At 42.3% G+C, this 20,375-nt stretch overlaps 1 pseudogene; it reads right to left on the reverse strand.

Moving 5' to 3' along the window:
• The window catches only part of LOC617979 (BOLA class I histocompatibility antigen, alpha chain BL3-7-like), a 109,099-nt pseudogene that overhangs the window by 65,952 nt on the left and 22,772 nt on the right, over window positions 1-20,375 (reverse strand).

The raw sequence follows: 20,375 nt of genomic DNA on the forward strand, positions 1-20,375 counted from the left end.
CCTGCCCACACTGCTTGGGCTCTAGGTTGTTCCGCCGGGAACAATCCGAGGCTGGCCCTGGGTTGCATGTACCTCCCAGGTTCAAGCCGCTCAGGTTCAGGCACTCGGGTAGTCCTCAGAGGCACAGACTCAGTTGGGCCTGAGTTTTGTGCTCTTCCCAGGTCCGAGCAGCTCAAGTGATGAGGTGTTTGGCGAGTGCCAATGCTGCGACTTATCGCCTCCCCGCCACTCGGTTATCTGGGTGTAAAACCGGCGCACCTTCTCAGGCAGATGTTAACCGTCCAGACCCCCAAGAAGTTTTAGTTAGCAAAGAAGCCTGCTTACAGTTTTATAGATAATGTCTCTCTGGGGCTGCGATTGCCCCCTTCCGGCTCTGGCTGCCTGTCACTGGAGGGGGAAGGTCTGCAGCCGGCTATCTCTGTTCAGTCCTTTGTTCTGTGCGTGGGCCTGGCGGTCTTAGGTTAGGGCTGGCTTTTCGCGTGGTAGATATCCCACAGTCTGGTTTGCTAGCCCAAATTATTTCGCTCAGATAGTGCTCAGGGTATTCAGGCCAGATTCTTACTCTAAGCGTGTGCAACTCAGCAGTTGTGGCCAAAGGCTTAGCTGACCCACGGTTTGTGAGATCCTCCCAGACCAGGGACCAAACTGATGTTCCCTGAATTGGCAGGCAGATTCCCAACTATTGGACAACCAGAGAAGCCCCAGGAGGGGCCTCTTAAAGCCTCAGCTGATGTGTGAGCTTAGAGGTAACAGCCAGAAATTTTGGGATGCTGTACTCCAGGATGTTGGATATTCAATGAAAAATAACCAATATACAGCTGTGTGTTCCCACTGCTGTAATATTCCTGTGTATTGCTCTGATGCTTCCTCATCCTGACCCCACCCTGGCCTCTCCTGATGCCCCTCCTCCCTCATGGGAGATAAGGGAGATAAGAGAAAGGACACGCCTCCTCTGCATAGGAGTTAAGAAGAGGCTGAGTGATGAGTGTTGGGAGAACTTGTCCTCTTCCTCTTGAGAGAAAGAAAGAGGAGCCACATACCTGGGCTCTCTTCCTTCTCAGGATTCTCCCTTAATAAACGTGTCAGGTACTGTTTTCAGGTATTTACGTAAATTAACTTAAATCTGATAAGAGTCCATGAGATGAGTCCATGGGACAGCTCTCATGCCCATTTTGTAGACAAGGAAACTGAGGTCTGTGGGAGTTTGACTGACCCTCAATTGGCTGAGCCACGACTCTAAGGAAACAGTCTGACTGCTGAGCCCAAGTGTGTCCTAATGTTTGTGTTGACTCCCGTACACTGTCCACCTGCCTCACTAAGGGTCACCTCCTCTAGGCTCTGACAGCTTCCTTTGCCCTCTGGGCTCTGAGACTGGCAGGGAGTCTGTTGTGTTTCCCACACTCACTACAGATGACCCTTGAGGTCTGAAGTGACAGGAGAGTTGGGCCTATGTTGGCTGACGGAGTGTGTTCACTGGAGTTGGGGGAAGGGGGCTCACATCTGGGCTGTGGGCCATCAGTGGTGTTTGCATATGGGTATGAGCTGGGATCTCCAGATGCTGAAGGGGGAAGACCAGCAGGCGCCGTGCAGGGTTTCCTCATCACTGTGATATTTCACAGCCTGAAACACAGCCTCCCGTGGACCTGAGGTCCCAGGGGTGTTCACTCTTCTCCTTCCCATCTCACTGCCCTGACTGCTCTTCTTCCAACTGACTCCCTGGGAACATCTCTCCAAGGAGGGGTCTGGCCACACCCCTGCTCACCAGCACTTCCTCCCACCCTGCCTACTGCTCCCTTCCGGGGCCTCCTGGATGGAGCGAGAGGAAAACAACTAGGATAGCCTGAGAACTTGACATTATGCTGTAAAGAGAAAGCAGTGTGTGTGTCTTCAAGAAAGGCAAGGGCTGCCTGAGGGGAGAACACTAAATGGCTTCCTGTGAGCTGTTAGACTGGAGGCCTTAGTATTCTGCTGGATGTTGGTAGGGGGCTGACCTCAGTTTCTTGAAACAAGGATGTTTCCAGCCCAGCTGCTTCCTTCATCAGAGATTGGAAGCAGGGAAGACAAGTAGAAAGTCAGCCAGCAAGATGGGGTTTTGCTCTTCTGTGATCTAATCCCAGGAGTCATGTCCCTGTTGCCATATTCTACTGGTCAGAAGAAGGTCACAGCTCCCACCCACACTCAGGGGAGGAGAGTCCACAAGGTGTGGACCCAGGAGGCAGGGACACTTGTGTGCATCTCAGAGTCCATCTGCACAGGGACTTTCCAGGTCAGAGAAGCAGGAGCACAAGGTAGTGAGCCCTATGCTCTGGACGTGGTCACACATGGGCTGCACAGTCACTGAACAATCTTTGTCACTGTGGGTCCACCTTGAGTAGGATAATCTGCAGAACTGATACAGTAAATCTCTGTTCAAACATTGAGAAACTTCCAGAGTGTTTTCCAAAGTGGCATTGGCATTTTATATTCTCTCCAGCATGTTACATGCTTCCAGTATCTCTACAGTTCCCAGGTGGCTCAGTGGTAAAGAATCTGCCTGCCAAAGCAGGAGATGCAGGTTCCATCTCTGGGTTGGGACGACACCAGGAGGAGGAAATGGCTACCCGTTACTGTATTCTTGCCAGGATAATCCCATGGACAGAGGGATCAGGTGGGCTATAGTTTATGGTGGGGGCAAAGATTTGGACATGTTAAGTGACTGCGCACACTCTCCTTGAGGATATGAATCTTGGTTTCTGGATTTTGAAGGAGGGGATGCCTCTTAGCTCTCCACACAAATAAGCTCTGGCTTATATTTCCTGTTATAGCTCATAAACTTGAGAAAATCAGAGGTAAGGTTTTTCCAGATTTGCCTAACACCCTAAGGATAAAAACAAATTTTCCCTCTGGAGTACTGCCCACATTTATATTTTGTCCTAAACAATTATTTCCTTCATATTGTAGGCATGGAAACTTTACATACTTAATCACTTTTATTTTGTTTCCCTGGAAGAGGCAGCCTTAAAACCAAGCCCACCATGTTACTGGAAATGGAATCTCCATGACCTGTTTTTTTCATCCCTGCTATTTTTCTGGTGCCAGGGTAGCTTCCTGAATACAACTCCACCTGAACTAATGAAACTTTTATCTCTTCTGTGAGCCAGTGCTGGTTTCTGAGATGTTTGCTATCAGGTCACAATAAGAAACATACAGACATTGAAAGTGAGCATAAGCAAGTAAACTACTTTATTTCAATCCACACTGGTAATTGCCAGCATCAGAATCTGGCATAGTTTTTTTTTTTTTTTTTAAAGCCATGATTGAGGCTTTATCTCAGCAAGCAGTTAGTAGCTGCTGAGAATGAAAAGTTCAAGATGAAGCTGTCTCAACCATTCCAGAAAACACCCAGACTCCAACTGTACAAGAAGAGTGTGAAGAGAAAGAGGTTGTTGAAACAGATGTGGCAGACGTGGAAGTGAAGGGCATAGAACTGGTCATGTCACAAGCAAATGTGTCGAAAGCAAATGTTGTCCCAGCACTGAAGAACAATAGTCATGATATTGTAAATGCTAATATGGAATTAACGATGTAACCATCTGGAAAGAGGACCTTCTTTGGTATTTCAAAAGAGTAACTGTAGCTGGGCTTGAAATTTGTGCTGTTTCTATCAAAAAAGTTTTGGCTTCTTGTTGGATGAAAAAAAAGAAAAAATGTCATTGGATCTGCTAAGATAGTTGAATCGTTAGCTCTCCGTGGACCAAATCCCCATGGTTCAGGTAGACATATACTCAGGCCCCTGCCCTGGCACCAGAAAAACAGCAGGAGTGAAAAAATAGGTCATGGAGAGTCCATTTCCAGTAACATGGTGGGCTTGGTTTTAAGGCTTCCTCTTCCAGGAAAACAAATAAAACTAATAAAGTACAAAAAGTTTCCATAACTATGAGACTAAGGAAATAATTGTTTTGGCCAAAATATAAATGTGGTAGTTTAGTGAAGTTAGTAGTTTGGTGTGTGAACTAGTAATTTTTTAAGACTTTGATGGGGGTCACAAACTGATAAACTGATAAATATTACGGATAATGTCTCCAGTAAGATATTCATGTACAAAGGAATATAAAGCAATATAAAATATCAGTATACACACACAAAGACACACACACATGGGCTTTCCTCTTTGCTCAGCAGTAAAGAAACTGCCTGTAGTGCAGGAGCTGCAAGAGATGGGAGTATGGTTGCTGGGTTGGGAAGATCCCCTGGAGGAGGACATGGCAACCCACTCCAGTATTCTTGCCTGGAGAATCCCATGGACAGAGGAGGCTGGTAGGCAACAGTCCATAGGGTTGCAAGAGACATTCATGACTGAAGTGATTTAGCACACATGCATGTATGTATATATCAAACCCATGCAGACTTATAGGTACTGGCTTTTTAATCCTAGAAAGAGACAAAGGCAAGGAAAAGACATTTTGAGTAATCATTTCATCATTCAAAAATGGACTCCACTTATCTAGAATATAAACTAAGTAGACAGAAGCTGGATCCTATCACAGAACACTAGAGAAGTGAAGACGTCATATGGTAGTCACTCATTCATCCAGCCAAACCCAAGTGCCTAGAATGTACTAGATTAAGTTCTGGTCTAGATCACTGGTCTAAATACTGAAATTTGTCACATTTCCCCCATCACTTACCCTCACCTCTGGGACTTCCCCAGTGAATCAGTGGTAAATAATCTGTCTGTAATGCAGGACCCGGGTCCAATCCCTGGGTCAGGAATATCCCCTGGAGGAGGAAATGGTGTCCCCATTCCAGTATTCATGCTTGGAAAATCCCATGGACATAGGTGCTGTGCAGGCTATAGTCCATGGGTCCCAAAGCGTCAGACATGACTTAGAGACTGAACAATGACAACCCTCACCTCTACCTCCAAATCTATACCCGCTTCCCAATTGAAGGGAATTTCATACTTAAACATTTTGGTCGGAGTCTGAGATCACCTCCCACCGTGAAGGAGAAAAGCTTGTTTCCTAAACATTTCTGCAGGTGGACATGGCACTAGGCTCCTCCAGTCATATGGACTCCAAATAAGGACACAGTGAGACAGAGAGAACTAAGATCATGGCATCTGGTTCCATCACTTCATGGAAAATAGATAGGAAAACAGTAGAAACAGTGGCTGACTATTTTTGTGGGGCCCTAAAATCACTGCAGATGGTGACTGCAGCCATGAAATTTAAAGACACTTGCTCCTTGGAAGAAAAGTTATGACCAACCTTGACAGCTTATTAAAAAGCAGAGACATTACTTTGCCAACAAAGGTCCGTCTAGTCAAAGCTATGGTTTTTCCAGTAGTCATGTATGGATGTGAGAGTTGGACTATAAGGAAAGCTGAGTGCAGAAGAGTTGATGCTTTTAAACTGTGGTGTTGGAGAAGACTCTTGGGAAACCCTTGTCCAGCAAGGAGATTGAACCAGTCCATCCTAAAAGAAATCAGTCCTGAGTATTCACTGGAAAGACTGATGCTGAAACTCCAAAGCTTTGGCCACATGATGTGGAGAACTGACTCATTTGAAAAGATCCTACTGCTGGGAAAGATGGAAGGTGGGAAGGGAAGGGGATGACAGAGGATGAGATGGTTGGATGGCATCTCCAATTTGATGGCCATGTATTTGTGTAATCTCCAGGAGTTGGTGATGAACGGGGAAGCCTGGCACGCTGCAGTCCATTGGGTCACAAAGAGTTGGACACGACTGACCCTTGAACTAAAGTGAACTGAGACAGAGAGGCTGACACCATGCTGAAGGTTTTGACCTGCACAGAGTAAATGGCGGTAGTGTCATTTAGTTGCCAAGGGCAGCAGAGACCGCAAGCCTAGCACCAAAGTCCATCTTCCAGCTAAGGGAGTGTCTGTTTTGTGGACAGTGGCTTCTGTTCCCCGTGCAGGGGCGGTGATTCCCATGTGGTTCCCCACCTGGGAGAGACTGGATGCTGAGCTGGCTATGAATCCTCAGGCTGTTCTGTGACTTTTCCTGAAATAAAATAAAACCACAAATCTCACTCTTTCTCTCCTTTGCAACAAATTGAAATCCCTTTTCTTCCCATGAAGAACTTGATAAGTCTATCATGTAGGGAAACTATCAGAGACTTTTTCCTCTCTGCTTTATTGAGATATGATTGATATAAAATATTGAGTAAGTGTACAACCTGTGATTTGATACTTTTCTCTATTGCACAATGATCAGCACCACAACTTTAGCTTACACCTGTATAATGTCACATAATTACCATTTCTTTTTTTGTGGTGAGAGCATTTAGATCTGCTCTCTTAGCAACTCAGAGACTTTATGATATCAGACTACTTTCTAAAATGTCCAGCTGCCTATCCTGCTTGGAAGAGAAAACATGTATCTCCCAGAAAATGTCTTGACTTTTTCTTCCCATTTAAGTGTGGATTTAAGCCCTTCTCCATCCTGATCACTCTCTGATCACAAGCCTCAGTGGATCCAAATCTGACTGAGAATCAGGACTGCTTGTCAGCCTTCTTAGAAAATACTCAGGTCTCCTCCTAGACCCAGCTTCTCAGAGTGTTGGGCACGGAGTCCAGGAATCCCTTATGAATAAGTCCTAGAGGGGAGGCTGATGCACAGCCATGTGGGAATCCTGGTCTATATTCTCACCAGTAAATCTGTGATCTGAAAGCCAGCAGCAACAGCATCAAACTTGTTATGAATGTAAATTCTCAGGCTCTACTTCCGACTGTCTAGATGTTGTCTAGACCAGCATCTCCAGCCTGGTCACTGCACTATTTCTTACAGTTTCCTTTAGTGCATCACTCACCCTTCACCTCCTAATTATGTACAGCAACCAGACTGATGCTTCTAAAGGGCAGTCACAATGGATTGTCCTCTGTTTATACCATCTTACGAATCCACATCTTACTCAGAGAACATGAACACCTTTCTAATATCATCTAGGTCTATATGATCTGGCAAAACATGGGATCTAATCTCAGTTCCTCATTAGGCCAGCCACACCTGCCTTCTGGCTCTTCCTTGAATGCAGACACTTTCCTACTCTCGTGCATTTGCACAGGAGACTCCCCTGCCCAGAGAGAACTTCCTCCAGACATCTGTGTGGACTGATGTGGTCAGAACCCACAGGAGAGAAACTAGAGAAGGAATTTTGAGGAGGCCCCCATGGCCTCCTGTCTGCACCCTGGCAAGGGTCTCAAGAACCACACCCAGTCTGTACTCACTTGTAGCCTGAGTGTAGTTCCCTCTTTTTCACCTGCAAGAAGAAAACATCAAGTGAGAGGCCATAGAGAAGACTGAATCATGAGATCCTAGAGGAACCCCCTAGTCCTGGACCCCACAGAATTTTTTTGGAACTGTGACCAAAATCCAGGACAAAATCAGGAGAATGAAGAAAGGTGCTGTTGAGGCGACTGGACCAACTGCCCTTCTGGAGGTCTGTCCTCAGCAGGGACCCTCCCCTCTGATCATCACGTGCTGAGAGACAGGCCCCCAACTGGAATTACAAAGTGAATAATCTGTCTTTCATTTCACATGTACTTTACAAAAGGTCATTGTTAGCATCAGCTCAGACTCCACATGTGTGTGTGGAGGGTACTTTCCAATAATTAGGCAGGTAAACATTTACCTGGGTTTGAAACTCCCAGTGAGACAAGAAAACTCAAATCCCTCTGTCCCTCCCCTACCTGAGCGCTTCTTCCTCCAGATCACAGCTCCAGTTCAGTTCATTTCAGTTCAGTTGCTCATTTGTGTCCAACTGTTTGTGACCCCATGGACTGCAGCATGCCAGGCCTCCCTGTCCATTGCCAACTCTCGAAGTTTACTCAATTTCATGTCCATTGAGTTCGTGATGCCATCCAACCATCTCATCTTCTGTCATCCCCTTCTCCTCCTGCTTTTAATCTATCCCAGCATCAGGGTCTTTTCATATGAGTCAGTTCTTTGCATCATGTGGCCAAAGCATTGGAGTTTCAGCTTCAGCATCAGTCTTTCCAAGGAATATTCAGGACTGATTTCCTTTAGTGGACTGCTTGGATCTCCTTGCAGTCCAAGGGACTCTCAAAAGTCTTCTCCAATGCCACAGTTCAAAAGGATCAATTCTCTGGTGCTCAGCTTTCTTTATAGTCCAACCCTCCAGTTACCACAACTCCAATGACCATGAATAGAACCAGGCTAACAGTGATGTCTATGTTGGGGACAGGGCTGAGAAGGTACTGTGGAGGAAAGAGAAGGGGCCCAGACTTCAGGTTTGAATCCTGTTCTTGCTGAAGGGATCCAGAAAGGCTCCAGCTTTATCTGAGAAGAAGCTCCACCCCAGCCTCCTCCCTACCCCATCTCAGCGTGAGGGTCTCCTGAAGTCCCTTGTGCTGCACATGGCACATGTATCTCTTCTCCTCTCCAGAAGGGACCACTAGGGCCGCCCACGTCTTGAAGGTTCCATTCCCTGTAGGCCTGGTCTCTACAAGCTCCATGTCCTGGGTCTGGTCCTCCGTGTCACGCTGCCAGGTCAGTGAGATCTCTTCAGGGTAGAAGCCCAGGGTCCAGCACCTCAGGGGAACCTCATGGTCAGAGATGGGTGATGGGTCACATGTGTCTTTGGAGGGTCTGTGGAGGATGAATCAGAAAATTCCCATTTAGTGTTACCTCCATGGGTCCCTGAAGCAGCATCCTGTGACCATCCTGAGAATAAACAGGAAAGAGGGTTTGAAAAGAAGCAGCACACTAATACAATTATGTAAAGTTTAAAAATTAAATAAAATTAAAAAAAAAGAAAAGAAGCAGCACAAACACCAGACACCAGCCTGGACTCGGAGGTCTGGGCATGTTCCCAAGTCCTTGGAAAGTTCTGGAGTCAGGGTGAGAGCCAAGGTAGGAGGTACCATGTAAGGGAGTGAGTACAGAGTAATGGTCCTGACTTAGGTGGAGGCTGGATGACTCAGAAAAGCTGGAGTCAGGCCTCCAAACATGTTCTCAGGGTGAGACCTGGCCCTGAGAGACAGTCATGGTTCACAAGATGGTACCCAGGGTGAAGGGAAACGCTGACCAGTTATCTCAGGGATGGATTCCTGCTTCTTCCCCAAAGAGACTGTCCTTCAGAAAAGTGGGGCCACTGGCGAGTCACTCTCTTGTACAGAATATGAAAACCTATGCAGATTCCTCCCTCTGCCAACAGGAACTATCTACTCCTTGTGTGAAGTCAGGTCCAGCCCGAGGGGGGATCAGGGAGGCCCCACGCCTCTCGTACCTGAGCACAGCAGCGTGTCCTTCCCGTTCTCCAGGTGTCTGTGGAGCCACTTTACACAGTCACTGTCCAGGTAGTTCCTACTGTTCCCCACAGCACCGCCCTGCTCAAGCTTCAGCTTGGAGATCTGAGCTGCTGCACAGGTCCTTGTTCAGGGCAAGGTAAATCGTTGCCGTCGTAGGCAATCTACCAGAACCCGAGGCAATAACTTTTCAAATATGCAATTATACCTCTTTCAGGAGAAGACTGGGAGATGGGTGTTTCTGTCTGTTCCCTCCACATTGAGCCCTGGGTGGGCGGGTGCAGGCAGCCAGTTACAGGCTGTTTCTTTTTTTGCTACTGTCCTGTTGGATCCAGAAATGCAAGCCACTGAACCAGGTGATCAAGGAGTGTGCCCTCTGGCAGCAGCCACAACACCTGGGCAGCCATACGTGTGCACAAACTCTTTTCACGGAGACACCGGTGACCTGGGGTGGGACAGAGGGAGAGCATGATGATGGCACCTGTTGGCTTCTCAGGTTTTGGCGAGGATTGCAGTTGACCCCTAGATATGTGTTAGAAGTCTTAGCTTTTAAGATAAGGAAATAGGCTTCTTTCAGGGACAAGCTGGAGGTTTCAGTCTGTGTCTGTGTGCTATGCCCTGGAGAGATAGCCACAGTGGGTCTGGGTGAGCCTGTTTCTTAGTTCATTATAGCCTCATGGATTTCATGGACACAAACTTTGTTGACTTTCAGAGAATTTTGGAGGCCCATGTCTCAGGTGTAAACCTTCAAAGTGAAGGTCCCAGACGTGGGACACTTTGTTTCTCAGGGAGAAACTGGCAGTGGTGACTTCCCTCCTGATTGTATATTGTGGCTCCAAGGGTGGGGCTTAGGTAGAGATTTTGTGTCTGCATCTTTTAATGATTTACTTGTTTAACTCCTAATGATTTTAGTGTGGGTTTTTTCTGTGTGTAGGATTCACCCAGCTTTTCTACATTTCTTTTAGAAGCAGTTTTCTGTGTATAACTGCAGATTCAGTGTGCCCCTGGGAGGAGGGGAGATCTGGAGTCTGTATGTCATGAGTAAACAGGAACCTTCTAGCCTTTTGAGCAGCTTCCTCTCTCCTCTCTCTCATTGCCGTTTATGTTTTGATTTGTGTTTCTGTCTGTCCCTCTTTTTCTCATTCTCTAGTTCTTGTTTTATTCAAATCCTTAAAAAAACTTTTTATTTTGAAATAGTTGCAGATTAACAGGAAGGTCTAAAGATAGTATAGAGAGGTCTTGGTTACCTTTGACCTTTTTCCCAAAGGTTATACATTATATAACTATAATACAATTTAAAAGCGAGGAAACTGACATTGGTACAATATATGTATAGAGTTCCATGTAATTTTTTTTCACATGTAGATTCCTGTAGCTGCAATCATGATCAAAATATGGAATGACTCCATGACCACTCACATCTTCTTTGTGATACCCCTTTATAGTCACACTCCCTTCCTCCCCTCCCCTGCACTCTCCATAACCATCCCTCACTCCTGGGCACCACTAACTTGATCCCATCTCTATTATTTTGTCATTTTGTGGATGGGATAAAGCTGGGATCATATAATATTTAACCTATTAAGATAGACTTATTTTCATTCAACATAATACCCTTGAGATTCATCGAAGATGCTGTCTGTATTAACAGCTTATTCCTTTTTTATTGCCAAGTGGTATTTCATAGTTTGGATGTACCATCATTTGTTTAGAATATTTTAGTAATTTTCAGCTTTTTGCTATTACAGATAAAACTGCTATGAATAATTGTGCACAGGTTTTTGTGTGGAATACATTTTTTTTCTCTGTCATAAATGCCCAAAAGTGTGATTACTGGGCTCTATGGCCAGTGTGTATTGGATTTTAAAGAAACATCCAAGCTCTTTTATAAAGTAGATGTATCATTCTTATTAGAAATGTATGAGTGATTCAGTTTTTCCACAATGAATCCAACATTTGGTATTTTCCCCATATTTTTCATCTTGGTTGTTCTAGTAGGTAGGTACTCTTAATGGTCTTAATATGTGTTTTCCTGATGGTTAGTGATGCTAAACATCTTTTCCTGTGCTTATTTACCATTTGTGTATTTGCATTGTGGAGTTATCTGCTCAAGTGTGTTTTAACTGAGTTGTTTTCTATTGCAGAGTTTTGAGAGTTGTTTGTATATTCGAGATATGAGTGTTTTATATGATAAGTAGCTTGAAATGTTTTCTTCCAGTCTGTATCTTAACTTATTATCCTCTTAACAGAGACTTTAACAGACCAATGCTTTTTATTTGGATGAGTCCTCATTTGTAGATTAAAAAAAATAGATTATGCTTTCAGTGTATTATATTCCAATATAAAATAAGAATTTTAAAAAGTAGCATAGGAAAAATGCATGTAATTGCAAATAAGCATTTCTCAGTTCAGTTCAGTTCAGTCACTCAGCCGACTCTTTGTGACCCGATGGACTGCATCACGCCAGGCTTCTATGTCCATCACCAATTCCCGGAGCCTACTCAATCTCATGTCCATCTCGTTGGTGATGCCATCCAAACAACTCATCCTCTGTGGTCCCCTTCTCCTCCCCTCTTCAATCTTTCACAGCATCAGGGTCACCTTCCAGTGAATATTCAGACCTGATTTCCTTTAGGATGGACTGGTTGTATCTCCTTGCAGTCCAAGGGACCCTCAAGAGTCTTCACCAACACCACAGTTCAGAAGCATCAATTCTTCAGCGCTCAACATTCTCTATAGTCCAACTCTCACATCCATACCTGACTACTGGAAAATCATAGCTTTGACTAGATGGACCTTTGTTGGAAATGTAATGTCTCTGCTTTTTAATATGCTGTCTAGGTTTGCCAAAACTTGTCTTCCAAGGACCAAGCATCTTTTTATTTCATGGCTACAGCCACAATCTCCAGTGATTTTGGAGCCCCCCAAAATACAGTCTTTCACTTTTTAAATCATTTCCCCACCTATTTGCCATGAAGTGATGGGACCAGATGCCATGATCTTAGTTTTCTGAATGTTGACCTTTAAGCCAACTTTTTCACTCTTCTCTTTCACTTTCATCAAGAGGCTTTTTAGTTCTTCTTTGCTTTCTGCAATAATGATGGTATCATCTGCATATCTGAAGTTATTGATGTTTCTCCCAGCAATCTTGATTCCAGCTTGTACTTCATCCAGCCCAGCTTTTCTCATGATGTATTCTGCATATAAGTTAAATAAGCAGGGTGACAATATACAGCTTTGATGTACTCCTTTTCCTATTTGGAACCAATTTGTTGTTCCATGTCCAGTTCTAACTGTTGCTTCTTGACATGCATACAGATTTTCAGGAGGTAGGTCAGGTGGTCTGATATTCCCATCTCTTGAAGAATTTCCCACAGATTGTTGTGATCCACACAGTCAAAGGCTTTGGAATAGCCAAAAAAGCAAAAGTAGATTTTTTCTGGAACTCTCTTGCTTTTTCGATGATCCAGCGGATGTTGGCATTGTTGATCTCTGGTTCCTTTGCCTTTTCTAAAACCAGCTTGAACATCGGGAAGTTCACGGTTCACTTACTGTTGAAGCCTGGCTTGGAGAATTTTGAGCATTACTTTGCTAGCATGTAAGATGAATGCAATTGTGTGGTAGTTTGAGCATTCTTTGGCATTGCCTTTCTTTGGGATTGGAATGAAAACTGACCTTTTCCAGTCCTGTGGCCACTGCTGAGTTTTCCACATTTGCTGGTATATTGAGTCTAGCACTTTCATAGCATCATCTTTTAGGATTTGAAATAACTCATCTGGAATTCCATCATCTCAACTAGCTTTGTTCGTAATGATGCTTCCTAAGGCCCACTTGACTTCACATTCCAGGATGTCTGGCTCTAGGTGAGTGATTACACTATCGTGATTAATCGGGTCGTGAAGATCTTTTTTGTACAGCTCTTCTGTGTATTCTTGCCACCTGTTCTTAATATCTTCTGCTTCTGTTAGGTCCATACCATTTCTGTCCTTTATTGTGCTCATCTTTGCATGAAATGTTCCCTTGGTATCTCTAATTTTCTTGAAGAGATCTCTAGTCTTCCCCATTTTATTGTCTTCCTCTATTTCTTTGCACTGATCACTGAGGAAGGCTTTCTTATATCTCCTTGCTATTCTTTGGCACTCTGATTCAAATGGGTATATCTTTCCTTTTCTCCTTTGCCTTTAGCTTCTTTTCTTTTCACAGCTATTTGTAAGGGTTGTCAGACAACCAATTTACCTTTTTGCATATCTTTTTCTTGGGGATGATCTTGATCACTGCCTCCTGTACAATGTCACAAACCTCCGTCCATAGTTCTTCAGGCACTCTTTCTATCAGATCTAATCCATTGAATCTATTTGTCATGTCCACTGTACAATTGTAAGGGATTTGATTTAGGTCATACCTGAATGGTCTGGAAAAGGTGAGTTTTCATTCCAGTCCCTAAGAAAGGCAATGCCAAAGAATGCTCAAACTACCGCACAATTGCACTCATCTCACATGCTAGTAAAGTGATGCTCAAAATTCTTCAAGCCAGACTTCAACAATATGTCAATCGTGAACTTCCAGATGTTCAAACTGGTTTTAGAAAAGGCAAAGGAACCAGAGATCAACAATGCCAACATCCGCTGGATCATTGAAAAAGCAAGAGAGTTTCAGAAAAAATCTACTTTTGCTTTTTTGGCTATTCCAAAGCCTTTGACTGTGTGGATCACAACAATCTGTGGGAAATTCTTCAAGAGATGGGAATATCAGACCACCTGACCTACCTCCTGAAAATCTGTATGCATGTCAAGAAGCAACAGTTAGAACTGGACATGGAACAACAAATTGGTTCCAAATAGGAAAAGGAGTACATCAAAGCTGTATATTGTCACCCTGCTTATTTAACTTATATGCAGAATACATCATGAGAAAAGCTGGGCTGGATGAAGTACAAGCTGGAATCAAGATTGCTGGGAGAAATATCAATAACCTCAGATATGCAGATGACACCACCCTTATGGCAGAAAGTGAAGAGGAACTAAAGAGCCTCTTGATGAAAGTGAAAGAGAAGAGTGAAAAAGTTGGCTTAAAGGTCAACATTCAGAAAACTAAGATCATGGCATCTGGTCCCATCACTTCATGGGAAATAGATGGGACACAGTGGAAATAGTGGCTAATTTTATTTTTGGGGGCTCCAAAATGACTGCAGATGTTGAATGCAGCCATGAAATGAAAAGACACTTACTTCTTGGAAGAAAAGTTATGACCAATCTAGGCAGCATATTAAAAAACAGAAACATTACTTTGCCAACAAAAGTCCATCTAGTCAAGGCTATGGTTTTTCCAGTAGTCATGTATGGCTGTGAGAGTTGGACTATAAAGAAAGCTGAGCGCTGAAGAATTGATGCTTTTGAACTGTGGTGTTGGTGAAGGCTCTTGAGAGTCCCTTGGACTGTAAGGAGATGCAAACAGTCCATCCTAAAGAAAATCAGTCCTGAGTGTTCACTGGAAGGACTGATGTTGAAGCTGAAACTCCAATACTTTGGCCACCTGATGCAAAGAATTCACTCATTTGAAAAGACCCTGATGCTGTGAAAGATTGCAGGAGGAGGAGAAGGGGACTACAGAGGATGAGATGGTTGGATGGCATCACTGACTCAATGGACATGAGTTTGAGTAAACTCCTGGAGTTGGTGATGGACAGGGAAGCCTGGCGTGCTGCAGTCCATGGAGTAGCAAAGAGTCGGACACGTCTGAGTGACTGAACTGAACTCATCCGAACAGTCTAGTGGTTTTCCCAACTTTCTTCAATTTCAGTCTGAATTTGGCAATAAAGAGTTCATGATCTGAGCCACAGTCAGCTCCTGGTCTTGGTTTTGCTGACTGTATAGAGCTTCTCCTTCTTTGGCTGCAAAGAATATAATCAATCTGATTTTGGTATTGACCATCTGGTGATGTCTATGAGTAGAGTCTTCTCTTGTGTTGTTGGAAGAGGGTGTTTGCTATGACCAGTGCGTCCTCTTGGCAAAACTCTGTTAGCCTTTGACCTGCTTCATTTTGTGCTCCAAGGCCTAATTTGCCTGCTTCTCTTAACTTCCTCCTTTTGCATTCCAGTCCCCTATGATGAAGAGGACATCTCTTTTAGGTGTTAGTTCTTGTAAGTCTTGTAGGTCTTTATGCTATGCTATGCTAAGTCACTTCAGTCGTGTCCGACTCTGTGCGACCCCATAGATGGCAGCCCACCAGGCTCCCCCGTCCCTGGGATTCTCCAGGCAAGAACACTGGAGTGGGCTGCCATTTCCTTCTCCAATGCATGAAAGTGAAAAGTGAAAGTGAAATCGCTCAGTCATGTCCGACTCTTAGCGACCCCATGGACTGCAGCCTAACAGGCTCCTCTGTCCATGGGATTTTCCAAGCAAGAGTACTGGAGTGGGGTGCCATTGCCTTCTCTGGTAGGTCTTTATAGAACCATTCAACTTCAGCTTCTTCAGCATTACTGCTTGGGGCATAGACTTGGATTCCTGTGATATTGAATGGTTTGCCTTGGAAGTGAACAGGGATCATTTTGTTAGTTTTGAGATTGCATCCAAGTACTGCATTTTGCACTCTTTTGTTGACTCTGATGGCTGCTCCATTTCTTCTAAGGAATTCTTGCTCACAGTAGTAGATATAATGGTCACTGAGTTAAATTCACCCATTCCAGTCCATTTTAGTTAGCTGATTCCTAAAATTTTGATGCTAACTCTTGCCATCTCCTGTTTGACCACTTCCAGTTTGCCTTGATTCACGGACTTAACATTCCAGGTTCCTATGCAATTTTGCTCTTTTCAGCATTGGACTTTACTTCCATCATCTGTCACATCCACATCACATTCTAGATAATGTCAAATTATTATCCAACATTATTTTTCCAATTAATATTTGCAACATCAAGATGGAAATAGGAAGAAATGTTAATTGCAGATCTGTAATTCCCTTTATCTCTGGACACCCTATGCAATACTAATCTTTACTTGACCTCCTTATAAATATTACAATGGAATTTAACTAGTAGAGAGATTACTGAGAAAATTCTACTCTAGGAGTATTTTAAGGAAAAGATAATTTCTCCCTATGGGTAGAATGTTATTTAGAAAAAACTGGCATTTATGGTTCTATGGGAAATGCTTGGCTATAGCATGTAAATTAGTTATAGAAGATCTGTATACTTGTCTGATTAATGGCATATAAAACCCAAGATACTTCAAATTTAAATAGCTTTTCCTGAGATAGCTTATACTACTAATTAGAAGTTGTCTATTAGTTTGAAAGAAAATGTGTTCTAGTGGGGAAAAGAGATTCTATATTTTTTGAAGCTGCTTTTGATGGTACAGCTAAAGCCTTCCATGGACAGATGCTAATTAATTCTGCCTTTTGCCTGTATAGTCAAGTGTATAAGTTGTTTTGAAATTAATTGATCTTCAAACTTCAAAACACACAATATCCATCAAGTTTCCTTCAGTTTACTTTAACAATTATAGCTATCTTGTTTAACTCAGTCATGTGGAAATAAATGCAAAATTGAGTTGAACTTAAACAAACCATGGAAGTTTTATTTAAAAAGTCAATAATTTTTCTGTTTGTTTATGTAAATCATTACAACTTTCAGATAGAATTTGAATAATGTCATAGAGGACTGGTAGTTTTTCCTTAGCCATATTAGAAGTTTGGGAGTAAAATGTGGTGGCTGACTTTTAATATATTTACCTTAAAGATTAGATAGGAACTGCCTAATTGGTAACTCTGTGATCCATTAAAAGTTGGTTATGAATATTAGATAAAAATTAATTTACTTTTAAAATTAAGAAACTTAATGAATTCTTATTTATATATGGATAATTTTTTTTTTTGCAAAGGTAGAAAAAAATCTCAAGTGTTCAGTAAAATATCTAAACAATTAAAGAGGAGAGTTAAGGTAACTGAGAAGTCAAGGGAATTATCCGACCTCTGACAATTATGAGAAGTTATAAAAGAGGCAGGTTAGGTATCCTCTTGCATTCTCCTTGATATTCATTTTCCCTGAGGATTGTCATCTCTGGGCAGCTAGGTGACATCAGCTAATTAACAGTTCAGGACATACATTCCTCAGAGACTTCAGTCAGGTAAACTATTTTAACCAGACCAGTTTTACTGCAGTTTCATACCAATCTCATGCTTTCATAATGAGCTCTCCATCATAGAGCCAAGACATTATATTCAGAAGGAATCCTGAGAGTTTGAAATTGCCTTCCCATGTCATCCTACCAGCTAGACACAATGCTGATCTTCAGTATCGTGTGAAGATATTTGAAGTTATCAAGAGAAAGCATCTTCTTGCTTAAGGAAATTTAAGGACATTTCAATTCCAAGTTAGCAGAGTCAACTTGTGTACCCATTTCATACAACCTGCATCCTTAGTCTACATACCCAGGTTCCAATGCCCAGTACTGTATTAAAGGCAGGAACTGGAAATGAGATAGGGAACGAGCTTAGGACACTCACATAAGGGGAATAAGACTGAGAGGACAGGAACTCGATCTCTGTGGTACTTTAGAAATTGGTAAGTGAGTTTGTTTTCAGTTGCAAGTGTTCCTGAAAGGCTAAATTGAGTAACATACATGACAGTTGGCAAAACAAACAGAAACTCCTATAGAAATTCACCAAATTTAAGAACTCAACTTAAGTGTTCCTTATGGAAGCCAACTTTGTGTTCCCGGGTCTCAATATGGATATATGAAACAATTTAAATTCAGGATATTTGGCTGTCATAAAACATGTCCTTCAGTAATTGAATAATAGCATATATGTGAATGTGAACTTATTAGACTATACACTTTCACTTTTTCCTCAGCTCCTATTTGCTGTGAAATTGCAGAATGTTTCTTAAAGTATATTGTCAATATCTGTAGTTTTAAAATGTTCATTTTCTCAAAGAAATGAACATAAGTAATCTTCCAAATGCTGGTTTGACAGTTACAACAATGAATGTCCATTTGTTGGTAATTGTGTCAATGCATTTTTGAATTTATTGTTAATGAAAAATGATCATTCTTCAATTGAGGAGAAATATCAATTTGAGAGGAGAAACGTGGGCCAGAAAAGGTGATCTGAATGTTTAATTCATTGGTGAATTAGGCAAATGACAATTTTCTGATGGCCTTGCACTGAGGTGATGTGTATTGTACACTGGTGACTGTCCTTTCATCCTTGCACACACTTATGAATGGACTCTACATTTTGTATGAATGGACTCTAGGTTTTGTATGAATGCTTTCAGTGTCCAGATCAGATCTTTTCTACTGGCTGGTGGGTGCACTGGTCCACACTATATTTGTCATGAGTATTGACCGATAGCTTCAGAGCCCATTCCTTCTTCAGAAAATTGCCATCATTGAATGGGAGCCACATTGCCAGGAGGTCTCCTGAACTTGGTTGGGGCAGCTTGCAGTCAATGACAGATCCTTGGGATATATAAAAGATTGCCTTTGGGTCAAGTGGAGCTACATCTGACACAATGCATGCTCAACAGCTTGTTATTCTGTATACTAGTAACTAGTCACATTTAAATGACTAGGTATTTAAATTAACCTGAATTAAATTTAAATTTAAACTTTCATTCCTTAGCTGCCACCCTTGAAATGCTCAGTCAGCAACACGTGGGTAGCAGTGATTGTATTAGTGAAGATAGAATACTTTTTATCAGCATAGTTGTTGGAGAGTCCTGTTCCAGATTTCTCTGGGACCAGGCTTATTCTATTCCATTTGCGATCACATCCTTGCTTAGCAGCATTATTTGCTCTATTTTGCTCTTTGATTCTCTTTATCCTGAGAACATTCGATCAATAAACAGCTTGCAAAGGAATTCCTACTTCAGCCTCTCCTTCCCAACCTGGCCAAATGTTGTCCATAGTGATCAGAACTGTTATTTCTGATACCATGATAGACCCATTTGCTCCTCATTTATAAGTCCTGCATTGCCATTAGGGACCAGTCCTAATGTATTGGAGTTAAGCTGAGACAGAAGATTATTAAGGCAAAGCTGATTCAGTTATGGCTCTGAGGTTGCAGGGATTTTGTCTGCACCTTTTCAGGATTCCTTGAGGAACTGGATAGGGTAGAGTTTGAACTTGAAATTTATCAGTGAATGTTGCATAATTTGAGATCTCTTAAAGAGACATTATCTTGAGATCTTTTGTCTTTAAAATGTTTGGTTTGCACAGCAAGTAGCTAGTTTTCTTGAAATACTTCTTCCACTACAATTTGAGTTATATTATTGTCAGTAATATACAGTTATTATAACTGTAAATATACCTCTAGCACTGATATGTGTCTGTATTAAACATTTAACCTCTCTCACTTGATGTCTCTTCTCTTAATTAGTATAGTAGAATTGTGTTCTTGTGACATATAATTTCTATTATATTCTTTTAAAAAATAATTGTTATGTAAGATGTCATCTTTATTTTGTAGAATCTGTTCAATTTTACCCACTTGATATTTTCTATATATACACACATATACTTTGATTTTTTCATTTATTTCACTTTGTATCCAAGTATTTATTGATATGTAGCTTGTATAGCAGAATTTGCCTATTTCATGTCATATCATGATGGTTACCAAGGATAGTATTTGTTGTTCCTGTAGCTAGGATGAATGTGCTTAATATTTCTAGTTTTTATTGTTTATGTAGTTTGTCTCCTACATATCAGTATTCCTTATTACGTTAGGTCAGTTGATATGTATTTTAACATAGATGATAATTCCCAATTAAAGAGCAGAATTCTTTAAATGTGGTAGGAAGGAGATAAAAATTTCCCACTTAACCTCAGCCAAATAATATTCCTTACCTTGGAACGTTGCCTTCTGTGGTTGTGCAAACAGCTTTAGGAAGGGCGGGTGCTGAGTAGGGAAGGAGCAAGGGATTGGTGTGACCCAGGCCAGCAGAATGTACTCTTGAGATCATTGCGATGATGCATCTTGAAGTTTCCCATATCTGGTGTCCTCAGGAAGGGATAATTTCCTGAATTTCTTTAGAGAAAAAATATTTAAAGAAGCAAATATGACATTGGTATCCTAATTACCTTCCAGTGTAATCTCCACT

Source organism: Bos taurus, chromosome 23 (assembly GCF_002263795.3).
Source record: "Bos taurus isolate L1 Dominette 01449 registration number 42190680 breed Hereford chromosome 23, ARS-UCD2.0, whole genome shotgun sequence".
In the NCBI taxonomy this organism is placed as follows: domain Eukaryota; kingdom Metazoa; phylum Chordata; class Mammalia; order Artiodactyla; family Bovidae; genus Bos; species Bos taurus.